This window comes from Anas platyrhynchos, chromosome 1 (assembly GCF_047663525.1).
Source record: "Anas platyrhynchos isolate ZD024472 breed Pekin duck chromosome 1, IASCAAS_PekinDuck_T2T, whole genome shotgun sequence".
NCBI classification, from domain to species: domain Eukaryota; kingdom Metazoa; phylum Chordata; class Aves; order Anseriformes; family Anatidae; genus Anas; species Anas platyrhynchos.
In genome coordinates this window covers 61,839,442-61,867,349 of record NC_092587.1, presented here as the reverse complement: position 1 = coordinate 61,867,349, position 27,908 = coordinate 61,839,442, and the positions used below count along the sequence as shown (strand labels likewise).

The following is a 27,908-nucleotide window of genomic DNA, read 5'->3' as shown; positions in this document are numbered from 1 at the left end:
TAACAGTATGACTTTAAGTATGCCTATTTACATCATGTTTCTTTATCCTTACCTTTTACATGAAACAGTTCTACCCCATGCAAATTTTGCATCTCTGTCTTTTGTCTGTTTTTTTTTTTTTTTTTTTTTTTTTTTTTTTTTAACTCTCTGACTGGACCTCTGCAATGGTTGTCATCTGAGAGATACCTTGATTTTTTTGTACTGTAAGATGGACCTCTAGTCCTGACGGGGGAAAAAAAAAAATGCTTGTGCAACAGTGCAACATTTGCCATAAAAGTTTTGGTCAAGCTATTCTCCCTTCTCTTTACTCAACCTTAAATCATCCTGAAATCATCCTGAAACCTGGTGAAAGGAATAGGGCTAGGAACTAAAGAGTGATATTAGTTGAACTTATTGGCATTTAAATGGCTTTATTTTGGTTGCTGTCATCTTCCAGCTCTTCAGTAGCATAATCCAAATGAAATTGAGCCATATTTAGAATATCAATAGTGGTGTCATGATCGATTTCCAATTTCAGGAAATAGTGAGTAGAAAGAATTCTTAAATCCTGGAGGAAAAGATAAGTGCCTCTCGCCAAAAATAATACTCACCTTTACTACTTTTTTTTTTTTTTTAATAATAAACAAAGAAGAAGAAGAAAGAGGAAAAAAGATTAATTGTTATCAAAAAAATCTAGCAGAATAGATGAGCTGAACATAAGTTATATTTAGTAAGCCTACAAGCAGCTCCACATGGTATTCCTGCTCCCAATGTATTATTAAGATGATTTTTCAGAAATGAAAATCATTGAAATTGACATTAGAAGAACCAACAGCACAGAACAATAACCTACAGCTAAGCTACTGGTTTCTGACTAAGGATTTCTAATTCTCCATAAGCTCTTTTCAAATTCCTGTTAATATGGCCAAAGACATTCACAAATTGGAAAAGCTTCAGCCAATAGAATATGGCTTATGGACTTAGTGTGAGAAAGAGTTGGCACAGCTTCACAAAGCTCCCTCAAGGCTCTCTCAGGAGAGACTGAAGTGACCAAAGACAGTGGCTTCTCAGACACTCTTGTCTTTAATAACTAAATCCAATATTAGTTCATGATCCCTTTAAAAGTCTTTTTGAATCCTCTTGCAGCTGTAAGTCTCAAAAAACCCAAGGAATTTTGAAGCGAAGTGGATTTCTGGTGGAAGCACATTTGAATGAGAAAAATGTATTTCTCTCACACACAAATAATAATTCTGTTCAAGTTCTACAGACCAATCGATTTGCAACACAGGATATGCAGCATTTTGGAGAACTCTGAATGTCCTTGTAGAGACTAGCTTCAGTTTAATAGCTGTGTAGTCCCATTGTCAAGAGAACTATTGTGCTTCTATTGCTGTAAAATTTAATTTTACTCTCCAGATTAGTTATTATATAGTAGTGAACCCTGTTACAAAGATACAGTCATTTTTATTATAAATGGTGATAATAATTCTGTCTATGAGGCACTCCTACTTCATGCAATGTATTGCACTGTCACAGGATTAAGCACACTCTCTGTTCCAAATCACTGTCGAATGTAATATATAACATAGGGCTCCTTTTTACTATATTCAGCATCTTCAAACCCTTTCAGCTGTTTAGAAGTCACTGATATGTTTTCTTGTGTAAAATGTTCCTCCCTCCTATTTTTTTCTAATTTTGCTGGTATTTTAATTCTCATCAATAATTTCAATATAATTAAAAAGAGATGAAGAAAACCAACCATTGTGGAGAAAAAGTCTAATGATCTCCACAAAACAGAGTAATTGTGGTTCAGCTTTTGTTGTTGTTGTTTTGTGGAAATGTTCTGGCATAAGATACTATGCTGAACTACCACCTATTTACTGGTAGGTTTGTGCTTTGTTTTAAAGCACCTATTGTGACAAACAAAATTTCATGCCAGGCCTCAATCCTGCAGAGGACTGTCATTACAATGAGTTATACAAAATTCGTTGCAGGGTGGGAAGCTGAACCAACAAAAGGAAAATGGTGGAGTGCGTATTTATCACTTCTACTCCCACTATTTCGGTGGAAAACTTATGTGCTCAAAAGATAAAATTGAATGTGATGAAGAAGAGGGACTCAGACTGGTTGATAATCTGAACCATGTATAAATCGATGCAATATGTTCTTGTGTCTATAGATGCCTTGAAACAATAGCTCAGAGCAGGATGAACCACTATGCTCACTTCTGTTAAAAAGTACATAAACACAGACAATACAAAGACATTGTTATCTGTAATCCTCGTTTTGTATTTCTTCTCCATGGGATTCATCTCTCTGTGGCTCGAGGCTTAGCTCCAATGCAGCCTGGCTACAAAACCTGGAGCTAAATGTCAGAACAAATTGTTTTGTTGTGAGAAAGGTCTGTGAGGAAGTGCACAGAGCCATCCAAGATAAAGAAGCTTAAACTGAGAATTCATAGTTAGAAGCTTGAGGATTTAAGAGGAAAAATATGAACACAGCATGCTGGTGCATAAATTCATAAAAAAACAAAACAAGGAGCCAGAAGACAGCAAACTAGCAAAATCAAGGGTGGAGGCTGACCTTTCGCCCCCTTGCTGATGAGTGGCTAGCAAAGACTGATAGGGTATCTTGTTGGGAATGTAAATATATTAATGCATAGTCTAATGGCTCGGCAAATGTAGTTATTTATTGCATGTATTTATTGTGTGTAAAATCTTCTTTGGACTTTTAAGCTGTGTCTGAAGCTCTTGGACACATAGCAAAAGCTGCCTGACTCAGTTAATGATATTGCAAATAAATTTGTAATTTGCAGTTTGTTTTCTCCATCTCAAGGGAGTGGGGTTAGCTATTTGTATAACCACAATTCAGAAAACTACTAACAGCTTTTGTTTTCTATACTAACCTCTGACCACTTAGATGGGAATGGAAACCAACAGAGAAGAAAAAACAAACAAACAAACAAAAACTTTGTCAACTGGAATAATTCACTGTAGTATTTTATTTGACCTTCTTTCCTAAAGTATGATTAAAAAAAAATAAATTGACAACTTTTCTTCCACCACGTTTGCAACTTTCTGTATTTCTGACATGTTCGCCATTGTTCCTATCAGTATCTAAAGCTCTTAAACATTATAAACATGATATAGAATTCAAAGATAGGTAAAAAATATTCTAACATGGAAACATATACTCTATGGAGAAAGAGAGAAAATATAAATAAAATTATACCTAGAAAGGTGGTCTTGCCAACCAGTGGGGGAAATTTGCAAATTACTCCATCTTGCTGATTATTTTTGAAAATCTAGGATATTAAAAAGAAAATAAAATTATTCAAAGAATAGTTTCTAACTTTATATCCTTAGTGAGAATAGTGAGAGAAATAAACTCCAATTTTGTTTAACTGTCAGAAACGCTTCAGAAAGATGGAACTAAACTCTCAGGAACTTAGTTAACATTTGGTCTCTTTTCATTATAACATTTATTTTGTTTATTTTCTTGCTCAGAACAAAAAAAAAAAAAGATGGCAGAAGATAGAGGTGAGAGCCAAAAAAAAAAAAAAAAGTATTATTTGGATGAATCTTTAAAGTTCTTAAGCAGAGTTGTGGAAGAAAATAGAAAATGATGCTTCAGGTATAAGATGTAAAGCATATCATGTGTCCGTCAGTTTACAGTAATACAAAATATGATGAAGAAGACATGCTTTGGGGTAAAATTGCATACTAACCACTTTTGAATGGAGGCAATGCAAATGGAAATATTAAAATGTAATAATACCTTTATTGAAAAGTCAGATGAGAGAAAAACCGTCTGCTGCTATTTTCTTCTCAGATCTTTATGTGGTCTGACATTTCTAAGCAGACTAGCAGCAAGCAGCTGAACAGCTCTGGGAGATACACTAACAAAGATTGCTCTCCTGTAGAGCTGAGCCATCAGGACAAGCTTCTTAATATTTCTGGCATGAAACAGAGATCTTTCCTAAGATTTCTCTAGAGCCTGTGCACAGAAACAGCTGACACCATGTGGGCTCCCTTTAAACTGTTTTGAAATACACTATGTTCTTCCGCCTTTGGCCTTTCACACTGTAAACAATACATTTACGTCTTTGATTTTAACAACTCTGATCCTCCAGGCCTGATTGTTACATCCCCACCCCTGATAAATGGGTCTCACACCTCACCTCAGCATCTCTTCTGTTTCCTCTTTCATGTCTCCTCCATGCCCAGGAGCCTTTCAGATTCTATCTTCAAACTATCGTGAAGCCTCTGAATGTGTTTGAGCTGGACATTACAGCAAATACATCTTTGTGAACTTTGTGATCAAAAGATATCGGGTAGTTTAACTCTACTGTGATTACTTTCAACACACGGCAAAAATCTTGATTTAGGATGGATGCTAGGGTGTGATATGATCACTTTGAACATGCAATCAATAAATTATAGTTCCAGAAACACACGCAGATCACTGAGGAGAATTACCTTGCTAATGAAATGCCCATATCACTACAGCAGAAAAATAGCAGACCCATTTTTAACATATTTCACCTATGTGTGAGGGGTGAGTAGAATTAAGGCAATCTTCCTATACTCAGCTGATGCCCAGATGTATTTTCAGAGTGCTGGGTTTCTTAGTAGTTAGGGTGGCCTAACCTCTCAGACAGCTTCCTGGTAACAGAAAAGGTTTACATTATCTTTGCAAAGTCCTCCTGACCGGTGCAATGTGCTTTGCAATGATAAAGAATAATTGTCCCCCAAAGTTGTTCTTGTACTCTTTTTTTTTTTTTTTTTTCTTTTAGTGACTCCAGCACTACTGTTCATAAACATTTCTAATGTAGCAAAACACAACCATTTTTAAAGAGAAGGTTCTTAGAAATTGATGAGGAACTCCATTTTATTTCCATTCCTGGATTTGGATCTTTCTGTTCCTCCATGAAAATAACACTACTGGATCGTATGAGAAAGTTTTCTCTTGCATGTCAAAAAATATGCTTCAGACTGTTTGTTTCATGAACCTAAAAGTATCAACATAACAGCATTCTCATGTCATTTGCAAACAAAACACAATTATGTAATTATGAGATTTAAAGTAGATCTGGAATAAGATAGTAAATTTAATTCCCTTAGAAATTATTCTAGGGATTTGCAAGAAAATAATGAATATAAAGTTAGAGTTCATTTTCACCAATATAATACTCCTCATAGTCAGATGAGTACTTTATAGATTTATATATTTTTTTCTCCAGACAGTGTGATATCCTAAGACTGTTTTAAGATGCTTTGTTGTCAGATTTTTAAATAGAGATGTACAGAGAAAACACATTTTGAAAACAATACACTATAAATTTAAAATCAATGTTTTCCTTGATTGCATGTCTACCCAGGAGAAAAGTTCTAGTTCATTTACAGGCTATTAGGTTCAAAACAGAAATGACTGGATGAAATTCAGTGAGTCAGATGAAGTGGTAAGTCAGAATAAATAATGCTTATGGCTTAAAATCTATTCAACTGTTTAGAGGGGAAAAAAAAATCAATCCAGATAGATTTGTAACATACAGTTTTTTGTTTTGTTATTGTTAAGGGAAAGAGAGAAAGATCTAGTCTAGAAATACACTCTTCCCTGGGAGCTCTGCTTGGTTTATCACACGAACAGTGCATTTCTACATACTTTTGAAGACCAAGAATAGGAGCTGAAAACTTGGGCACTGATTCAGCAAGGTACTCAAGAATGAGCTCAGCCTTAAAATTGCTCTAATCAAAGCAACATTCCTGGTGCTACTGCTTGATTTTAGAAAGTAAATTTAGCAGTAATGAAAAGATGCCAGAATGAAAGAAGTGAAGGCTGTCATCTCTTTATGCACAGAACAAAATGACAATGGAAGTAGCAAGGACAGCTTTTTTAAGACTTTCCCCTCCACCCCATGCTTATCACCCCTGTCCTCATATATTTAAACTTAATTTGCTTTCTGATGCAGTCCTTGAGATGCCCAACAATTTTAGTTAGTACCAACTAAGTAAGGCTATCACTGACACCAATTCAAACTAATAACGTAAAAGGCTGTAGCTCTAGTCCTATCAACTAGCCAATCCCCTTAACAATTCAGCATCTTTTTCCCTCTTTCCTTGTCACAAATTCAGTGCTTGAACTTGTTGCGCAGAGTTCCCACATTACCAACACCTCAGCACAGTGTCTTCTACCTTTTCTGTCTCTGGGAACATGTCAGGATATTTGCCTGATTAACAGGTTTAATTATGAGTAGCTGGAGAATGATAGGGTCAAGGGCACAAAGGTGACAATGAGAAATGAGATTTGGGGTTGATTACTGGGGGCCTTCAGTATCATTGTAAGCTTCCAAAGGTGTTAGGTTGTGAAACAAAGGTTTTCTTGGTGAAAATTTTTCAGAAGAAGAATTTTGGTTTCTTAACAAGCACACTGCCTTCATAAATCATCAAGAGTATTTTAACTGAGAAATAAAATTTTATACCTGCACAATTCCTACTTTTTGACATTGACACACTTCTCATCAGTACCAAGTAACATTTTGTCCCTGATGTAACACTGAAAACAAAACTCTTTGTGTTATAACATGGGAAAGAGTTTTATTTATTCATTTATTTTTTCTTCAGAGTCCCGCTGTTGTGAACAAGAAGTCTGCAACTGTCAACAAGATCTTACCAGACTTCCATTAAGACACCTTTTGCATTGTCATGCAGCAACAGGACAGGAATGAGATTCCTTCTGTACTTCTTGTACAGGACACTCTACAGGATACCGGACTGCTCTTTATTACTGTCCCTAACCTAAGGTACTGAAAAACTTCTACAGTCTTCTCAGAAACCTGTTCTCACAAGGATTCAGAAACAGGTTGGGAAAGAAATAAAAGCTACATCCACACTTCTTTCCCATCTTGCCCCAGGGAAAGATGCACAGGGAAAAAGATAGCACCAGAGCAAGGAGAGAATCATTGTCCCTGGATATTTTTCCTTACTTGGAGAAATTAAAAGTTACAGGAATTAGATGAGCTTGTCTAACTTTGAACATGATAATGATTTTTATTTTTTTTCCCCATGATGTTCTCTGGAAATAAGGTTTCCATAAGGTTCAAATTACTAATGCATCATTTGAAAAAAAACTTCCTTGTATTTATTTTAATTTTGGAGAATGATCAAACTCCTAGCTCTTCTGTTTTGAGTGTCTTATCTCCTTTTGGATGTTTCTTTCCAAGCTAAAAAGTCTTTTTTTAGTTAGCCTTTCTTCATGTCTGATTTTATTTGCTGGCCTACTCTGCACCCTTTTTACTGTATCCTTCTTGAGTATCTACACTAAGTATTCAACATATAGAATGCTTACATTTTGTACCATGGTGCAGATAATTTTTTTAAGCATTTTATTTGATAACTTTTTTTTTCCCCTGAGTTTATGATTGTGTTATATTTATAAATTTGTTTTTCTCTGTCCATGTATATCACTATGCATTTCATAACACTGAATTTCATTTCCCAATTTACATCTCTGTAACTTAGTCTGATAAGGTCCAGCAAAACCTTAGGCATATTTGATTTTTACTATGATGACTAATTTTGTGTCAGCAGCAAATTTTATCACCTCACTAATTTCTCCTTCTTTCAGATCATTTATAAATACATGGAATAGCACAAGTTCCAGAAAAGATTCTTGGGTGTATCAATGGTAAACTTTCTATTTAACTTTGCACTAGCTTTTTGGAAATTCAATAATTGAACTGAAATTCAATAACGCTATATTTGCCAGAAGCCTTTTATCCCTTGCTTTATGACTGTTCCAAAGGATCTAACAGGTCTGTGAAGCATGACAACCATGCTGATTTTTCTGTAATGTTTTGTATTTATGGATAGGAAACTATTCCTGTTTTATTATAATGCCTACCAGTTTTCCTACACCAGAAGACTTGTGGAGTTGTACTTTTCTGAAACTTCTCTTAAAAATTGGCCTAATGTTCTCTGTTTTCTTATACAAAGCTTAGCTGTACAAGTTAGATATATGTTTTAGTAAAACATTTTAGAAGTTATTAGTTGTGTAACTTTGTACTCTATATCTCTTAAGCCAATCCTTAAATTTGTAAAATTTTCAGACTTGGCTCCTCAAATATGTTCAAACCTTTCTACAGTAAAAACAGGGACATTACAACCAAATTTAACTTTGTAACTTTTTTTTTCCTTTTTTTTTTTTTTCACTACCACCTAGGTAATTTCATATCCTGACTGACTTTCTGGTAGGCTCCATTTTCTGATGCATTTTTAAAAATCCTATTAGATTTTTTTCTGCCTTTTGCAATTTTCTTCTCAAGGACTTTGCTGACCTGCTTCATTGCCGTTCTGTGTGTCACATGCCAATTTCTGGGTTTTGTTTGTTTTTGTTGTTGTTTTTATTTTTTTCCCATTATTTGGACAATAAAGGGAACACAAATACTTGTTTTTCCTCTCAAACTGTTAACCACTGTCTGGCAATGCAGTGAAGGGATTCAGTCCCCCTGGATGAAATGTCTTCACAGAAAAACTAGGGAGGTATGTGAGAGTTTCTTCAAAGCAAAAATAGTTTTGCCAAGGACAATAGCACATCTCTAAACTATTCCTAGTACTGCAAAACTTCAGAAATGTAGCTGGTTTAATCCAGTAGGTTTAACCTTTGAGTAGAGATATTAAATACTGCATGAAATATGAACTGCTGAGTGACATTTGCCTAAAATGTCACCTTATAAAACTCCTGAGTTAGAAAGGAATCTTTAAAGATAGCATATAAAACTCTCTGTTAAACTGGCAGTCACATTTGTTACTGGTTATCACAGGTTTTTCAAGAAAAGTGTTTTCAAGAAGTCTGCTAATTCCTGAAGTGAGAGTCACTGAAACAACTACTCCAACTGGACACAGCAGCAGCAGAAGAAACAGACAAATTTCAGAGGGGGAAGGTTCTTTCTCCCTCCTTTGCCCAATCACAGTGGACACCACATGGCTCCTCTCTAATCTGGTCATGGTCCTCTCAGTTTACTTCTCATTGATGAATCTTCCCTTTTTCACTTTCATTTCTCTAATTTTTCTTATTGATGCTCATCCACAAATACCAAGACCAGAGGCCAAAGTCAAGTGAGAAACAAATCCTATCTTTCAATATCTTTTAATATATAATATATATATATATTCATACTTAGTTATACAAGAAAAATGGAATTATATCTGCCACATTTTCAGTGTCCCCTGGCATTATAGGAATTCTGTCCTGCAGTAGATCTCTGCCCTTCATTTAATTCACCTATTTCACTTTGATCTTCCTGGAAGAAAATGTTTCTTAAATAAATTCCAACTGCACTGCAGAGTTCCTGACAACTGTTCTTGGATGTCCTAATGAAGAGACTAGAAGATTGTTACTCTAGAGCATGTTGATCTACTATGATGATCCAACAAAGTTTTGCAGTAGTTTGTGCTAATGGCATTACTTTTTACTTCAGCAAGGTAGACTTTTGTGCCTTACAATCACTGTTGATACTGCATTCCTAGTAATAGTTTTAGAGACTGAATGCCCATTAAGAACAACAGGTTTTAAACTGTAAAATTATGTACAGTGTCATTTTTGCTTTGTATTCTGTTACCGCAACTAAGCAATCGATGGAAGTCACCATTGTAAGTCCCTTGAATTTGCTGTGCGTACCACATTACAGAGAAACACTTTTAGTATTAAATCCCTTTGTATTTGAAAGCAGCACAAATTGATAAAAATCAATGCGCTTTATATTTTAGATGGTAAAAAATATTATTATTATTATTATTTCCTTATTTCAAAGCCAGAAAAGAACCACATGCATTTTTTTTCCCCTCCAAATTACACAAAACTCTTCAGGTATGTACTCTGATGATCCCAGGTCATATTGTTTCTTTTAACAGAATTTTCAGAACAGATGAGTACAAACAACTCATGCAGCAAAGACCTTCATTTACCTCCCAATATATTCATTTTCTCAGGTTAATACAAATAACAGTGGATGAGGTCATGGTCACCTTATTGAGGCTTATGGATCACCTCCTGAGATTAACACTCAGTACAAAGCTGCCTACTTAGATGATACAAGCCATCTATGATGAAGACTGGAAATGCAACCTGCAGAGACTCATGCCTGCTCTGTAATCACTGCAAAACATAGGTCACACTTGACTTGGCCAAATATTCTGCTAGCTGATGAACAACCCCTTATCTAGCATACAACATGGAAAATAGCTAGGGAAGTGTGTCATTTTTAAAACTGCCTCTGTGGCTTAGAATTTGACCACAATATTCAAGGAAGCCTGTTGTGGGTTAACTCTGACAGGCAGCTAAACACTGCAAAATTGCTTGCTCACTTTCCCTGTTGCAGGATGAGGAACAGAATAGAAAGAGTAAAAGTGAGAAAATGTGTGGGTCAAAAGAAAGACAGTTTGATAAGTGAACAAAAGTGGCACACACAAGCAAAATGAAATAAATTATTCAGTCACTACTTCCCATTATCATGCAGGAAAGCAAGGCTTCTTTACATGTAATAGTTACTTGGGCAGACCAACACCATAACCCTGAATGTCCCCAGGGTTAAAAGAAACCCTTCGTTTCCCCAGATTTTGCTGCTGACCATGGCATCATATAGCATGGAATATCCCTTTGGTCAGATGGGGTCAGTTATCCTGGCTGAATCCCTTCCTAACTTATTGTGCATCCCCAGCCTACTCATGGCAGGGGACAAAGTAAGATACAGGGAAGGCCTTGATGCTGTGTAAGCACTACTCACAATAGCCAAAACTGCTCTGTTATCATCAACATTGCTTTGGTCACAAATTCAAAACATAGCATAATATGAGCTGCTATAAAGAAAGTAAACTCCATGCCAGATTAAAAAAAAAAAAAAAAAAAAAAAAAAAGTGTGATCTCTACTCTATCCATACCACCAGGGATTGTGGGATCTAAGCATGACATAAAAGATCAAAAACGCACAGTTAGGGAGCTTAACAAGATCACCAGCCATTCTTCTGGTAATGCTGCTGAGCTCTGACTCTTTCTACAATATCTGACAAATATATTTTCAAAAAATAGCTATTTAAAGAAAGATCTGAAAGATCTGAGGTGACTGGACCTGCTGACAGAGTGAGATACTTCGAAGGAGACGTGCTGGAATCAGATTCCCCTCGGATGCATTTTCATTTTGCAGGGAAAGAAGGTCTCTCTTAGAACTGTGTTTGAATGGGAAATAGTACAACGTTTTTCCTTTTCTACATGGATCCTACTCTGTCATTTCAACAAGGAGACTGTACCCAGCATTACCTTACTCGATGACATTGCAAAGTCTATGATCAGTTTAAAACATTCTAAATTTGTCTCTTCTCTATGTTTAGTTATTTCATCTAACATTGGCTCTTTATTAACATATAAATATAAACATAGTTATTGATTCTTCATCCAAAATCATTGCTGTAGACGGCTCTAAATCTGAAATAAAAAGTGGGGTTCTAAAGATTAAAATGATTACTTTGGTACTGGCAGTAAAATGACATTGTATACAGATTTTTCATCACCCTGAAGGAGTGGGGGGTGAGGGGGAAGAAAAGAAAGAGAACTTTAATAATGAAAAGTGCTTGCAACAGCTTTATGCATAAGAAGGAGTACCAAAGGTGATTCATGTGACCCAGGGAATGAAGAATAATTAATAAAATACAAGAGAAATGAGATTTGGTTCTTCTGGGAGAAGAACAGCTAGAAATCTGAGGGGAATAAACATAAGAAATACAGAAAGAATAGTTAATTGTTAGATAACACTGAAACATAAATTAATGTTCTAATAGGACACAATCAAACATACACTGAAACAAGTTTACTTTCCAGAATATAAACTTTAGCATAAAATGCTAACAATGACATTCAAAGAAAGAAAAATAACACACACACGCATAAATATACAATGAAGTGGGAAAAAAAAAGTTTAGGAAAAGTCTAGGAATACACAGGAAGTCTAAGACTGGCATTTTGTTTTCATTTTTCTTTCAGTATTCTAGAACGCTATGCAAGAGGCCATGCATGGGGTAAATTTCTTGAGAAAGTCAAACAATCTCCTGTTTACTTATTTATTTGTTTATTATTACAGGTTTCCAGTATGTAAGTATAACTGTTTACATAGATGCCCAGAAGACTTAAGTCATCACTAAGTTCCTGATCTAGTAGAAGTAGAAATGCTTGGCTTCTGTATTACTAAATAATTTCTGTTATCTAAACGCTAGCAAAACCTCTGTCCAACGAAAAATTCTTAAAATAAGTCTCAGGAAAGGAAAGAAAGTCTTTTATCAAGACACAGCTACAGTGCTTTTAAACTTTGAAATAAAATTACTGAGAATATAACATACATTAAGTCCAATTTTCCAGAAAACAAGTAGGAAAATAAGTTTTTGCTCAGGAATAGAACTCTGTTTTTGCAGGCAAAAAATAAATAAATAAATAAATAAAGAGTGCTTTTGGATTTCTCTCAAAGTGTCTCAAACACTTGTTGCTCTCATTTTTGTCACATACAAATGTTCACACAACCTTCCATAATCCATTTGTACCCTGGTGTCAGTCCTGGCAGCCAACCCCCAAAGAACCCACTCATCTATATTGTTCACCTTCTGCTGAGCCTTATGCTTCCCTGCACTTCTGGCAGTGGCCTCCACCACACCAGCTGAACCACCAAATGCAAATTTAGACAGGGTTGAATAAGTTTGGACTCCCTGGACCCATTAGTGACAGCTGCTCTGGCACATGCTCTCTGGAGCCATATGGCAGGAATGCTCAGGGCTCCCCTTTGGAGACAGGTTGCACCTATTCCTGACTTCCCAAATGTTTAATTGCTCCTTCCACTGACACTGAAAGCAATGACCCAAGAGCGGTGATGACAATATTCCAACATAATACAATTTTAGTTATGGGTCGTAGGAAAATGTAATATTTTATTACATGCAAATTAATTTGGATATAGTATCAAAATGCATTCTTTACATCCAGGGCTCCTGGTCTCAACATCCTGTAACAAATTAAGGGATATCTCAGCAAAAGAGGGAAAAAAAAAAAAAAAAAAAAAAAAAAAAAAAGATTAATCACTTCTAATTTGAATTATATGTGTTTTACTTATTGCTCACTATGGAGCTTGGAGAATCAAATGAAAATTTACTTTTTCTTTACTTTTATCTTTATTATCTTTACCTTTATCCTTATCATCTTTATCATTTTTTTTTTTATCTTATCTTAATCTTTTTCTTTGTCTCTTTTATGTTTTACCATGGATTTCAAGTGCTCAGCAGTGTTTGATAGACTGAAATTTGGGGATTTAGGCAATGTGAAGTAGACTACAGAGTTAATTGCTTCAGTATCACCTGAGCATTAAATTCTCTAGTACTCCTAGGGTACTAATTGTACTTTGAAATCCCTCTAGTGATTGGTTTTGTCCTGGTATCTTATGAACAACAAGGCTCAAAAAACCCTTGTGAGATAGATTTCATTACAGCTTTTAAATAGTTATATAAACTGGACTGCAAAGAGATCAAGTTCCTTGCTCAGTGGTGTGCTGTGAATCTATGATAGACTCAGCAATAGACCTGAAATGACCTATAGCAGTTTCCTTTCCTTTTACTGACAGGCTGTATTTTCTCAGATAACAAATTGCACAGGCCTTTTTTTTGCCCTATAGAATACAAATTATCAGTAGCTGGAGTTAGACTTTTACTCTTTTTTAGGAGGCAGCATAATGTTTTCACAATTAGGCAGTTTCCTGATGGGAAAATTTTGCTTGTTTTTGTAAAGTTTTAGAGCTCCACAAACCTTCTGTCTGTTCCGTTATTTTAGATATCTTTTTTTTTTTTTTTTTTTTTTTTTTTTTGTAAAACAAACAAACAACCAAAAAACAAACCTTTTGATTTGTGCACATTTATTTTACCTTCCTACTTTCTAGACCTGGTCTGGAAGTCGAAAATAGAAAGGAATCTTCTGAAGTCCTTTTTCAACGGTAGTGCTTATGAACAAATTGGTATGGGAGAGGAAGAGAGAGTTGTAATTCATTATAAGGACTTCAGAACAACAAACCACTGCCTTAGGGAAAAAGTAAAAAAATAAGAAATAAATAAAGAAAAAAGAATGTAGGCAATTGTGTCTTTCTTTCAGTTGTTAATAAAATGGAAGCAACATTTTACAAAGCTGTAAGAGAAGTTCTGTCAGAGATCTCTTTATCTGAGACATCAATATAAGGCATTAAAGCAAATTCTTCATTCAGATCCCATCCTTTTTCTCCATTAGAATCAGCACTATTTTCAGATCCAAACTGCCTCAGCGAGCACTTATTGTCAGGGAAATAGCTGTTACAAAATGAGATGCAGAGTCTAGAGTAGCGTCAACAAAATATTGCACAGTCTGGTGCAATAACAGTGAAGAATCCCTTTCACTTCCCACTAAACAAGCAAAATTGTGGAAAACAGCCCTAGCATTGAAGCTACTCAGCTTCTTAAGCACTGAGTGTTTGTTTCATTTCCTTTGATGGTATTTGTCAACCATCTTCTGTTATGCAATATAACAAATGGTAAGAGCCCGGTTTTGCACAGCTGACTTGAGCTGTCTCCAGTGACCAACAGCCATGAAATCAATGGCTCTTCATTTGCTTTTGATCTCATATCTCCTACATGTTTCCTAACTGATTGCTAGCTTTACCAGCCCACCAACACACAGGTTACTTTCATTTACTATAAGACACATGTTCAACATACCTGTAAACAGTTTTACAATGATTTGTTTGTACACTCTGACTGTGTAATGCCATTCTTAGACTGGAAATGGTGTCTGTTAGCATTTGCTAGTCCTCCGCTGGGCAAGAGGTATGTTGGATCAATTAACATATGGCCAGTAGACTCCCTGAGCAACTAATTACTCCACCATTCATTGTCAAATAGTGAACTCTGGTGAGAAAGTTAGGTCTTTACCATATAATGCATGAGGACCCTGTTTAGATACCAGGTCAGCATGAGGTCACAGGTGTGATAAACACTCTTTCCTAAGCCAGTAAAACTATCATACTATGTTGGAACAAGCCTTAACCTTCACTGTACTGATCAGCCTTGACCTGTTTCACATTATTTTAAGATGCTCGAGGGATCAGTCTGGATGCTAGCAAGACAAACACCTACATAGCAGATGCTTCATGTTTCTTAAGGACAGTGAATGAAAATACAAAAATGGTTTAAGCATTGAAAAGATTAATTCCTTAGCCAGTTATCTTGCCTCCATAACCTAACTTTTGCTTTGTTCTGTTTCAGAAACAGGAATGGATGGAGGAATGAGAGGGTATTTATTCCATAGCTCACTGCTCTGGGCTATATAGAAATATCTGTTTGAGTTCTCAGTATGCTGACAAGCCCAAAGAACAGCTCTGCATTGTACAAAGATTTGACTAAGAAGCAGTCTGATTCCCATAAGGGTAGCTGCACAGCATTGCAGCATGGCATGCAGTGCAGTGCATAAGCTGCTTACATGTATTAGCTTGATTGAAGATAGACAATCATGTACAGTAGTGGAGGTAAGTGCAGAGGTTGGTTTTGCTGCATGTGACAGACCTTTTTTTTTAACAGAATATGTCAATTTCTTTACTTTCTTTTTGCAGGTAATTGAAGCTTCAGTAAATTCAAAGTATTTCCGTATAACATGGAATCCTACATATTTCCCACATCTACTCACTCAGTAGTTCAAAAGACTGAATGAAGGAAACTTGTATTGGTATTAAAACAGTTTAAAAACTTCACTTAAAAAGATCTGTCTTTCAGCTGAAAGTTTTAGAGAAAAAAATATGCTCCTGGAGTTTAATAATTGTTTTTCAATAGGTCTGCATATCTTTGGAGTCCAAGTCCCACTGACATGGAATGAAAATTATGCTCTCCCTTGTCTTAGAGGACTTTAAAAATCAAGACAAATATTCCAAAATTACTGGAGTACCTTTGAAAAGTTTCACCTCAACCACTGCCGTGGACTGCTGCATATATATGAGATCAGGATTATGTTTCATGTTCTTGTTTCTCTTAACTAAGAAAATGATTTCACCTTCTTTTCACTGCTATAAACATCATGTATGAGTATAACTTAAAGGCAACAAGCTTTTATTTCCACTATCAGCCTATGGTTAAAGTGAATTATAAATGAGAAAAATGTCAACAATTCAGTTCACAGATTCTCTAGAGTTAACCTATGTGGCATTTTAAACCTATCATTATAGCAAATAGTCTAGCCTTAATAAAAGAAAGATAATGGATGCTGTAGTACATAAATTGTTAAAGGAAAATATTCCAGCCAAGTTAAAACAGAGAGCATTAAAAATCATCCTCTTATTCTATCTGTTAAGTCAGGTTAGATCAAATAAAGTGATTTTACGCTTTGATCAAAGATTTGTTTCTTTGAAGATATTAATTTTGCTGAAAGATTAACAAAAGTATATCTAGTGCTTCAAGCAAGATAGCACAGAAGGCATCACAGACAATGAGGATTTCACACATTACTCCTGCATAGCTACAGATGGGGTAAGCATGGCACTTCTACGGATCATCTTCCATTGCAAGAAAAGCTAGATATCTCTTCTCAGTCATGCTGGTAACCCAGACTGAAATCTCAACCGACTGTGACAGGGAACATCAGGCTTGTCAGTGACCTTAAGGTGGGAAAGTAAATCCATCAAAATCAGGCCTTTTTGATCTAAAAAATAAACTATCTGGAGACAAATAATTTTTGTGCATGAGAAACAGCATCTTGTCCATAAAATACAGACTTTGTGGACTTCTCAGGAAACACACTGCTACTCAGTAAAGGTAGGAAAGCCTGTACATAGCCAGTGACTGCTTGTGCAGTGCCTTAGTTTACCTACCTACATTCCAGACCTGATTTTATTAAAGTTTTGATAATGCTTAGAGTTTCTGAGATGCAGAGATTCAAATAATCTCTGCATTCAAATAATCTCTGCAATATCTCATGATATTTTTATACCTTCTCAATTCTGCCATTTAGTTAGGTGTTCTGATTTCTTGTTCCCAATAAGGGCAAGTAGACAGACAGAGAAAATAAAAGATGAATTAGCTCATCTTCTTCAAGACCCCTGAAAAATACAAGCCTGAAATCAAAAAACTCTATCATATGTAATGAAAAGACTTAGGCATCAAGAAATTTCCCTTGTCAGAATTTTACAGGTTCTTTTTCCCCACTCTTCAGTCCCAAAAGCAAACTCCTGTCTCATTAGAACAGTCACAGGACCATGTCCCTACAGTTGCACCAGTATGTACAGCTTTTGGCATCAGCACCTCCCCTGCATCTCACAGTGCAGGCAGTGCATGCATCTGCCTGAGTGGGCACTTCAGTCCTGCCACAGAAGCTTGGGTGAGCTCTGGATTTTCTCCTCTCCTGTAAGATACTTGCACAATCCCTCCCTTTAAATTGCATAATAAGGAAAGGATTTTGCCAGACTGTAAAGGATGGATTGGTTTTGTATGCAGCTTTACATTTGTGTATATGTATATATTTGCCTTTCATCTGAATGCCATGCTTTGACATATCTACATAAACATGGATAGCATGTGCCCTGTCTGGTCCATATACCCAGTGCGGTGATGTTCCTGAGTGCAAGGCATAAAGCTCCTGTCAGCTTAAGGACAAAGCTCTGTCTGACTGAAATGTCAGATACTATATTAAAGAGGTAGCAGATTGTGATGATAATGAAGTGCTACAGCCTGTCGCTATGTTACCAACTGCTCTGAACTGACATGTCAGAAGGAATAGGAAAATGCCCAGAATCCCTGTTTGGATCCCCTTCCCACGCCTACCACTGACTGAAGTATTTAAAATATTTACAGATATAGCCAGCATGTTTTTTTACAAACAAAGCCTGAAATGATAAATATATCATCCCGGTGAGTCTGCTGTCTAAAATTATCCTCTTGCCTTTTCAGTTAGCCTCAGATTGCATCCTGCACCCTCCAACAGCAAGAGATCGATTTGGGAATGGGCACTTCTCTGCCCAATCTCTGTCCCTTACAGAGGCCAAATTCCCCGACTGCTGCATTGTGTTTAAAAGTAGATTGAAACAGGAGGAGAGATGGGTTCCTGCTGTTTGAGGATGAGGTGAGAGCTGTGAATGCTCTTTTAGGGAAAGGGAGGGCAATCTCCATCCCTCAGCCTGCTGATTCTGCCTATTACCGTCTTATTTATACCACATTAGCGTCACTGACCTGGGCAATGAGCCTTTTGGATAATAATGCTGGCTGCAGCTGGCCCTTAAGGGGTGAGGGCAGAAGTGAGGGTGGTGCACAAGGGCACAGCAAAAACATCACCTTCATCCTGCACAGAGCAGCGCTCGCAGCAGGCTTAATCCCTTCCCCTCCCTCAGCAAATCTACTGCTGTGCAAAGCAGAAAGCTCTCACAACCAAACCACTTCTGCTCTCATGGAAATTTTTTTTTGTAAACAAAGAGACCAAAACAGTGTCCTTATCACGGAGCTGGGGATGTGCTACGACTTGCCTGGCAGTTTTGATATGAGATGGATCTTCATCACAGGGTGTGTTTGCTGAGGAGAGATTGTGTTTGGAAGGGCACTGGATCTGGATGTGATTCTGTGTTCACAGAAGCCAATGTCATTTTTAAAATCCTCTGTCTACTCAGTCAAGCAAACAAGCTGGTTGGAGTTGATTGTTTCCTGCTGCACACTAAGCTGAAACAGAATTCTTAATTATTTTATCAGTTGTGGCTGAATTTTCAGTTACATAAATTGGTACGTTTCCCCAACATTTTGAAAATAGATCAGTTCTCTGAAAAGTCTACTACATTTAAAATAGAAATAGTTGTGTTTCTTTGTTTGGTTTGTTTTGTTTTGTTTCATGAAAATCTACCATATTGTTACATTAATTTGGCAGTGATCATTTTACACTGGTTTGGGGTGAGAGTAAATTTGTTCTAAAAATACAGAGCAGATACATTTTTAAGAGTTAATAAAACAACTATAGAAGTAATTCCATTGTTTCTGAAAAAATCACACTCAAATATCAGGGACTGCTAGACATTTGAGTTCAATAATGATTTTTTTTTTTTTTTTTCAAGATGATGTGAAGCTGAGCATCAGAAGGAGTCTGTAGCTACAATGCTCCAGGTACCAGATGAAATGGAGGAATCAGTGTGGTATGTTGCTTGGTGGGGTAGTCCATGGGTAATGGAAGTCAGGATTAAAAGAAAGCGGGAAAGAGAGAGAAAGAGAGAGAGAGAAAAAAAGGGAGAGAGAAAGAGAGAAAGAGAAAAAAAGAGAGAAATGAAGAAAGAGAGAGAGAAAAAGAGAGAGACAGAGAGAGAGAGAGAAAGAGAGAGAGAAAGAGAGAGAGAAAGAGAGAAAAAGAGAGAAAGAGAGAGAAGAAGAGAGAGAAAGAGAGAAAGAGAGAAAGAGAGAGAGAAGGAGAGAGAGAAAGAGAAAAAGAGAGAAAGAAGGAAAGGAAAGGAAAGGAAAGGAAAGGAAAGGAAAGGAAAGGAAAGGAAAGGAAAGGAAAGGAAAGGAAAGGAAAGGAAAGGAAAGGAAAGGAAAGGAAAGGAAAGGAAAGGAAAGGAAAGGAAAGGAAAGGAAAGGAAAGGAAAGGAAAGGAAAGGAAAGGAAAGGAAAGGAAAGGAAAGGAAAGGAAAGGAAAGGAAAGGAAAGGAAAGGAAAGGAAAGGAAAGGAAAGGAAAGGAAAGGAAAGGAAAGGAAGGAAGGAAGGAAGGAAGGAAGGAAGGAAGGAAGGAAGGAAGGAAGGAAGGAAGGAAGGAAGGAAGGAAGGAAGGAAGGATCTGCTTTTTTTTTTTTTTTTTTTTTTTTTTTTTCTTCTGAATGCATGTGAAAAAAAATATATGCTCAGACCACAAAAGAAGCCCTGTACACCTAGGAGAGTCCTACTCCTGTCCTTGCCCTCCTGGTAGAAAAGTCATGTTATCACTACTATTTTTCTTCTGAAAAGAAGGGTAAAACAGACATTTAAACAACCTTCTGAGTAAGAGGCCATGAAAGCTTCTTGGCCTATCTCACTCGATCAACTCTATTCATCCTCAAGACACCTCAAAGCACTTGTCATCAGTTCTGCCATATAACACAGGAAAGTTGGAAGAACTTCTGCAGCCACACCAATAGCATCTAGATGCTATATTTTCTCCGCTTCCAGCTCTGTTTTCTGTTCCACTCTTTTGCACCCACACTTGGGAATGGGCAGGCTCTAGACCGAGCTGAGACAAGAATCTGAGAAATTGTCTTTCTCTTTTAGCTCTTCTTAGCCACAGCTATCAGCAGGTGTATGTGACTAGGCTAATATTGCATATAAAGGAAAAAGAAAGATTACAAAGGCTAACTCCAACGGTCCACAGCAGCTTCCAGTTGCAGTGTAAAACTCTCTTGGGTAGACCAGGCCAGAGCTTCAGGTAAAAAGCATGTGATTTCTCATCAGAGATCTATTGCTACTAAGGAACATGATTAGATTGTCCAAAGAAGCTGTAGGATGTCCACTGCTCAAAGCAATCCAGATGTCCGCCAGCAATATTTTAGGCATAAGCTGCCTAAAATACCTCATGATCCTGATGATTAACTGAGGTCCCTTCCAGTTCTATTTTCTATGACTGTATCATTCTGATGCATATTGTAATGTATTTTCTGCCTCCTGTGAAAGTGGAAACGTTGCTGTCTTGTTTCTTTAATAGTATTTGGTGGTATACTTTTATTGACAGCAAGGCCCCTGGAGCTCAAGATGTCAGATGTATTGACTCAAATATAAATAATTTAAAGTGTTTTTTTTTTTTTCTACTCCATTAGTTCTACCCAGCTCTTTACTCCGATCCTCCAGATAGATTCGTGATCAACATAATTCGAGCAGAGATTTTTTTTACTTTTCAGTAGAAAGTTTGGTTGTGTGTATTTTTTATTTATTTATTTTTCTTCCCCCACAGGACTTCAGTGCATGAGCTTGACAACATCAGACCAGTTGATTGAAATGTGCCTTTTAACTTTGTCTTAAGAGAAAACCTGGAGAAAAAGCATGAAAGGAAAACAACACTCTAAATGAAAAGTGCAAGATATATACTGCTCCACAGCTCTTTCCAGCTTCTGTGCTGAGTGGATCAACAAGGGTTGATAGAATAAAACTAGGGTCTGCCTGCACCAGGGAGAATTGTAATGAATGAATTAAATTACTGGGGGCTTCAGCCAGTTTAGCAGTAATGAGGAGAAGTCTTCTGTGGTCAAGGTTCTTAGCTTTGGTTGTTTTTATCCATTTGCTGTCAGTGCATGTTTTATAGATGAACCATTATTGGCAGGATGTCAGCAAGCACGTGTGCGCACAGTTGGACACCAAGGAGCCTCAGTAAATACTGAGATTATCCATAAGCACAAACAAAGCTTTGTGAAGATAAGTTTCAGCCATAGCAAAATCTGACAAAACATCAGTTTGTCACATCCAAATACATTACCATGCACACAGGAGGTGATACATTTGTGTTCTCTGTTTTCTTGAGCCTGAAATGTCCCTTGGATTATTACAGTTCATGGGGGTTTTCTGAGTTACTGGCAAACGAGAAGAAGCTTAATGGATGCATTCCCATTTTCATATTTTTTATGATGGGAGACATACAAGATGTATTTTCTAGCTTGTAATCAATAAACACTACAGTCAGAGAGAAAGTCTTTAAATAATTTTACAAATATAATTTCATAAATGACAAATATATACAGCATCTTATACTGTGTGATATAATTTCACAAAAGCCAGTGCTGTAGGATATAGATACCTGTGAACTTTTTCTATTTCACGCAGGTTCTGCACAGAGACTTTGTTCTTCTCCAGTTCTTGGAAGTGCTGATCTTTATGCATGAAAGTGGAGAACATTTCTGTACCTTCGTGTTTTAGAGCTCAAGTGCATCCTTAACTAGCTTTCTGCTCTCCTGTGAAAAGAATTTCACTTATATGGTTATCAAGTTTGTCATCTCTCCCCTCTGCCTTTGAAGCATCCAAAATATATGCCAGGGAGTAACGCTACAGTGTGCTACAAAGAGATAAAATGAAGAGATGATCAATCAAATCCAGAGATGGCATGGTTGAGAGCTAAAAGTCTGGTCCATTTAGGCTGCTGGTAACACACTCATCTCTCTCTCCCTCTTTCTCTCTTTCCCTCTCTCTCTCTCTGGATCTAGATCTTCTGGCTGTTCTGAGTTCAAAGCATGGCATTTAGATGGAAATTCTTTCATATTGGCCACTGTATGGTAATAAGGTCATTACCCTGGCTGGCCAGCCAGAGAGTGTGCAAAAGTTACTGCTTCAGAATGGAAATGAAGAGTTTTTTTTTTGTCTCGAGAGTACAGACAGTTAAAGTGAAATGATCTGAACTGGGATTTAGCAGATCCCTAAGGACAACAGCCTGCCGAGCAGGGCAAACTGAGTGGCTTCAAGTGGGCTCAGCCTCTTCCTGCCAGGACAGCATCCAAACTGACCCTTGTTATCTCCTGCAAAAGGAAGAGTGTCACCTCTAGTTCCTCCACAGCCAGCAGCCTATGGAGTTTATTTGCCTGAAAGTTCACAGTCTGCTAATAGCCCAATCATGTCATTTAGAAATGATAGTTTCTAATTATTTAACTTTGCAATATCTCCTGTAGATGTTGGGATCAAATTTATCCTCTGAGCATTTCATTTCAGTGCGTCTTTTCATATTTCCTTAAAGATTAACAGTGATTTCTCCAGGAAGAGAGAAGTACCTGAGAAATTACTGACTGACTTCCACAGTAGCATGGATATATTATGCTGACATTTCTAATGAAATCATAAGCAACAATCCAAAGAAAGAGGATACAAAGTGATTTCAAGATGTTCTGCTAGCCAGTTTCTAATTGGTTCTTGCTCTAGAAGTAACAGAGGATTGGAACAGTTTCGTGACAATTTAATAGGAAAAAAAAAAAAAAAAAAAAAAAGATTTGTTAGTCTCCAAATTAATAGGAAAGTTTACATTGCTGGCAAAAACCACTTGGTCCCACTGTCTTATCCTCTCTACCTTCCTACCTACTATTTAATACTTAAAAATGTTCCTCTGTGACTGTAACAGATGTAATCATCTTGAAAGAAAAAGAAAAAGAAAAAGAAAAAGAAAAAGAAAAAGAAAAAGAAAAAGAAAAAGAAAAAGAAAAAGAAAAAGAAAAAGAAAAAGAAAAAGAAAAAGAAAAAGAAAAAGAAAAAGAAAAAGAAAAAGAAAAAGAAAAAGAAAAAGAAAAAGAAAAAGAAAAAAAATCAGTGTCTTGTATTCAATGCTTACTAAGTTATTATTTCTTCATTATAGCTAATATGAGTTTAATTTCCAGTGTCTGTGATAATAGAAATGTACCTCTTCAATGGAAAAAAAATATATGTATATGATTACATTTTACCTTTGGGACAATTTTATGAAGGTTAACTTCAGTTTACCTAAATGGGTTCGCTGAAATGATAAGTTAAAATATTTTAAGTAGTAGCCATTGCACACACAGTCTGCTGTTGTTCTCTACTATATTAAAGTATTCTGTGCAAACATGATGAGCAATAATCTAAGATTATTATAAAATGCATGTTCATTTATCAAAAAAGCCTATTTTAGATTCTACAAGAATCCTGGCAGAAACTCAGCTAGAGCCATTTAGGTGTTTATAAACAAATTAGCAGTTTGGAAGACAAGCTCAGATCAATATATGTCAGATCAGCAGGGTCTCTTGAAAAAGAAAAAAAAAAAAGAGGGAGGATAGAAGGCACAACAGAGATTTGTTTTCTAATGGATTACAATGGTGAAAGTGATTAGAGACAAGATTATTCTGAACTCTCTTTGATAAATTGTGCTACTCAATGTTGTGCAGAGAAGGTGATTACTTGGCCTGAGTGAATAGTATGGAATTAGACTTCCAAATATCTCTAGAATATCTGCTAGCAATGTGTGCATGTATATCTACAGCTATGCACACGCACTTTAAATAAGATAATGTTGCAGAAAATGTTGGTGTCATGCTCCAGGCTCGTGGGGTTGTGTTCTCTGTGGTACTACCAGATAAATGAGTGGCCTTGAATCAAACTATGTTACTTCTTTGTGCTTAGGTTTCCCAATTTACAAAATGATGCTAATCATACTGATTTTGTCAGGCAGTGTATTGTCATGTGCTGATAAAAAAATATTTCTTGTTAATGGACTGAAAATTATTTACAGCTATTTCTCATTAGAATGAGGTAGTTAAAATTACTGCCAGGAGCTTGATTTCAAAAGAAAAGCCAGCACCAGTGTCTATATTTTTACCTCCAAGACAACACACTGTTTTTTGCTGTGCTTATCTTTTCTTTCCATTGGCATTGTGTTACAATTTAGAAGTCTTATCAGATCATGGTACCCACACAGAGCACAGAAAGGTTTCCTTGCCCCAAAGAGCTCAGGAATCTATAACAGGAGTTTTCAACGTATTTGAGTCAACTGGACTTCTACCCTTCAGCATTGCTTTCGCCACAACATTTCCAATATTGCTAACTTTCCTGCTGTTAATGTTTTTTTCTCTGAGGCTCAGGAATACAAGGGGGAAAAATAGGAACAAAGAAAAAGTTTCCCTCTGTAGTAAAAGCCTATTCACTCACTCCTTTTCACACTCCCACTCTGGCAGGCTCTGAACAGCTACCTGCCTGCCTGCCTGCCCTAATGATTTTCCTGTTCATCAAAATCTTTATTGCAGAATGGCTAATTGGTATCTTTTTAGATGTTGCCATACATCTCTCTCAAAGCACAAATGCATCTGAATAATGCCTGACAGCCAGCAGATGTGTGGTCTGTAGACACAAAACCATTTTGAAATTATGCTTCTAACAACCTAACATCAACGTAGTCTCTCTTTGTTGCAAGATATGAAAAGCAAACAGAGTAAGAACTTATGCATGAAATGGGCCTTCTTTTCAATACTCAAATTTTCCAAGAAATTAAAATCCTTTTATATGCAGCATTCAGGTTGACTTTGTAGTTGTGTGGCTGAGGGAAGCAGGAACTCAGCAGGCTGATTTGGTAGCTTTTACGTTCCCTGTATCCCTTTATTTTATCAGGGAATCAAAGGAAGAGGAGGTGAATTGGTCTACTGCTAAGCCCGATTTGATATTGCCTGGCTTGGTTTCTGAATCAGTTCAGCGCAGGATCAAATAAATGGTGACGTTACTGCAAAGGAGAGGGTGCAAATGTGAGGTTGAGATAATGTGTAGCACCACTTCAGCACCCTTGCCACCTCAGCTGTTCCTGACTATACACGGAATTAAATGTCCTTCAGCACCCTGACCCACAACACTTCCACAGCACAAGAGCCCTGCTCTCCTTTTTGTTTAAAGTAAAACACCAAAATCTTGCTGCTCCTCTTTCCCTGTAAACTTATAGGCTGCTGGGAAGTGACCCCTGACTGCAACAAGCTCTTGAGCTCACATCTTGAATGCTGAAGAGCTTTGCTAGACTGCAGAGCTAGACTGCAACTGTGTGGGATCCTCTGAATGGGTTTTTCTGCTTCCACTTTAAGTAATGATACATTGGTCTGCTTGAAAGAAAAAAAAAAAAAAAGAAAAGAAAAAGAACTGAAGGGCCACATAAAGTAAAGAAAAGCATCATAGTCATTACTGCCATCTCTGCAAAGAAAGCATTGCAAAGGCACTTTGCCTGTGTCTACTTTACTGTCTTCCTATGAAGAAATATATTCAAGTACTAGGGAAGAACGTGCTTGTTTTGCCTAGTCTGCAGCCTGGATTTTTCAACAAAGGCTCTTCTCTGTGCTTCTGAGCTTTTAGTCTTTAACCAATGCCAAATAGTAAAGGAGGTAGAAACACTGAAGTAGAAAAGTCAGGGTAAATTGTTTGGGATCCTTGGACAGTGGGAGTGGAGATAATGATGGGAGAATAAAATAAGTAATTGGAATGGAAGGCAAAGATAATTTATGAATGACAACCACAAAATAGTTTTATTTCTCCAAATAAGACTTACTTGCATTCTTCACCTCTTTTTTTGGATGTTTCTATTGGCCTTTTCATTTGAGGTAGAATAGGGCTTTGTCTGAAAATAATTTAGAATGTCCTGAGGCACTCACAATCAAAAATAATATACTGCAGGCAAAATAATTATGTCTTACATGGAAAAATTAGGCAGTACTAGGATTATAGAGGGCTTTTTAGCTGTGTTTCTTCCCCTTGTGCAATTCTGCTCCTGCACAGTCATGTAAGTTTTCATTTCATGCTTACATACTGTTTTTCTCAACAGGCACTCTTCCTCCTATAAAGAAGTCTCAAGGCTCTCTGAAGACTGTGTTTAAGCATTCCTTCCTGGGGTCCAGGCTATCAACTCAATAGACCATTTGAAATGAACTTGTTTTCTCTGTTGCTGCACATCAACAGACTTAACAGGGCAATGTGGCACAACACAGCTGTGCTCTTCTGAGTGTTTTAGATCGAAGGAAAATGAAACTTTTGGAAAAACAAATCAAGATTCTGAAAGGGAAAAAAAATAGATACAGATCTGGTAAAATGTAAATAACAGGACACTGTCTGGGGAGGCTTCACTGATTCTGGGTATTAAGGCAAACTGCTCTGATTAGCAGTGCAGCTCCACCAGACGCACTTCATACTGTGCAACCTGTGACACTACTCTGTTGCTCAGGGTTCACACCTCTTCATACCCCAGAGCAATGCAGGCACACATTTGTAGTGTAGGTTAAACCTCTCTGTAGCTCAGTAGTTATCTTGCTTGATACCAGATCCTTTACGTGCTAGCTCAAGAAAATGTGAAGAGAGAGCTGTTTAATTCCCTCTTCTTTTTATCATTAAGATATGACTTACAGTGTACTGTGAAGAACTCCGTAAATACAGAAGCAGCTCAAGCTTTTTTTTTTTTTTTTTTTTTTTTTTTTTTTTTTTTTTTTAAGCTGTGACTTAATTTTCTTCATGCTTCCACAGATGTGAACCATAATAATTAGAGCATAATAATTAGAGCTAGCTTTTGGAGTTGGCTGTAAGGGTAATCACCTGGGCACCCTGTGTACAAAGTGAGGATGGAGGGATCATTGAGTTTGCCTACACTGAGATGCTGGGTGCACCTTAGTCTGTGTGCTCCCAGACATGGCATGACCTCTTTTGGTGTTTCTGCTGGGATTTTCTTTCCCTGGAAATCCAGTTGAGATGAGGAGAGGAGGAACTACTGTGTGCACTGAAAAATGATCCTGGTTTTGCAGTTACCATATAGCAATGTTGAAAAGGAAAAAGAGATCTGTAAATTACTTTCTTGATCTAATGCTAAGATTCTCCTTGCTTTTTGCCAGTTTTCTGTTCTATGGATAGCTGGCATTTGCTGAAGGTTATATTGAAGGAAGATGCTAGAAAGTAGAACAGGGTTATATCTAGCCATCCTTCTTCATGATGGGTAAGTGAATTGTATGTGCAAGGCGTTATCTGGTGTACAGAAGGAACAGGAAAGGGAAAATAATTTTACTTTTGTAAGGCATGGAGTTGTTTTGCTGCTTTTTAACCTTAGAAAAATGTTTGCTTACCTGTGAGTTTCCACAGAAACTCAGCCTCAAATATAAAGTAATTTTTAATGAGGTTTTTGACCCTCAGTTGCAGGGATCTTAAACAAAAAGGATAGGAGAAAGTGTGGATACTTAAGAGGTGAACCACTGTGAACTCAGCCAAAGATCTACTGTATGCTACAAATTAGCAGCCATTTGTTCCTGCAGTTTTATTCAAAATCCAGTGAATGTTTCCATTTACTATAATAGGGAAGTAGCTGAATAGTTGAGGGTTAAATTTGCATCAACTATTGGGTTAAGATAAATCCTCAGTGGGGAGCGAATGGTTACTAAGGCAACAGGAACATGCATTCAATACCTGTT

At 36.8% G+C, this 27,908-nt stretch overlaps 1 long non-coding RNA gene across 4 annotated transcripts in view; it reads left to right on the top strand.

Annotated features, from left to right (window-relative positions):
- Positions 1-23,562, top strand: part of LOC106017297 (uncharacterized) — a 43,855-nt gene extending 20,293 nt beyond the window's left edge. The window contains exons 4-8 of one of the 4 annotated variants that reach the window (XR_011809811.1): positions 12,013-12,047; positions 15,294-15,553; positions 15,638-18,132; positions 19,106-19,154; positions 20,960-23,562. This is a non-coding gene — a long non-coding RNA (uncharacterized lncRNA). The other 3 variants (XR_011809809.1, XR_011809810.1, XR_011809808.1) reach the window with 3 other exon arrangements.
- The last annotated feature ends 4,346 nt before the right edge of the window (positions 23,563-27,908 follow it).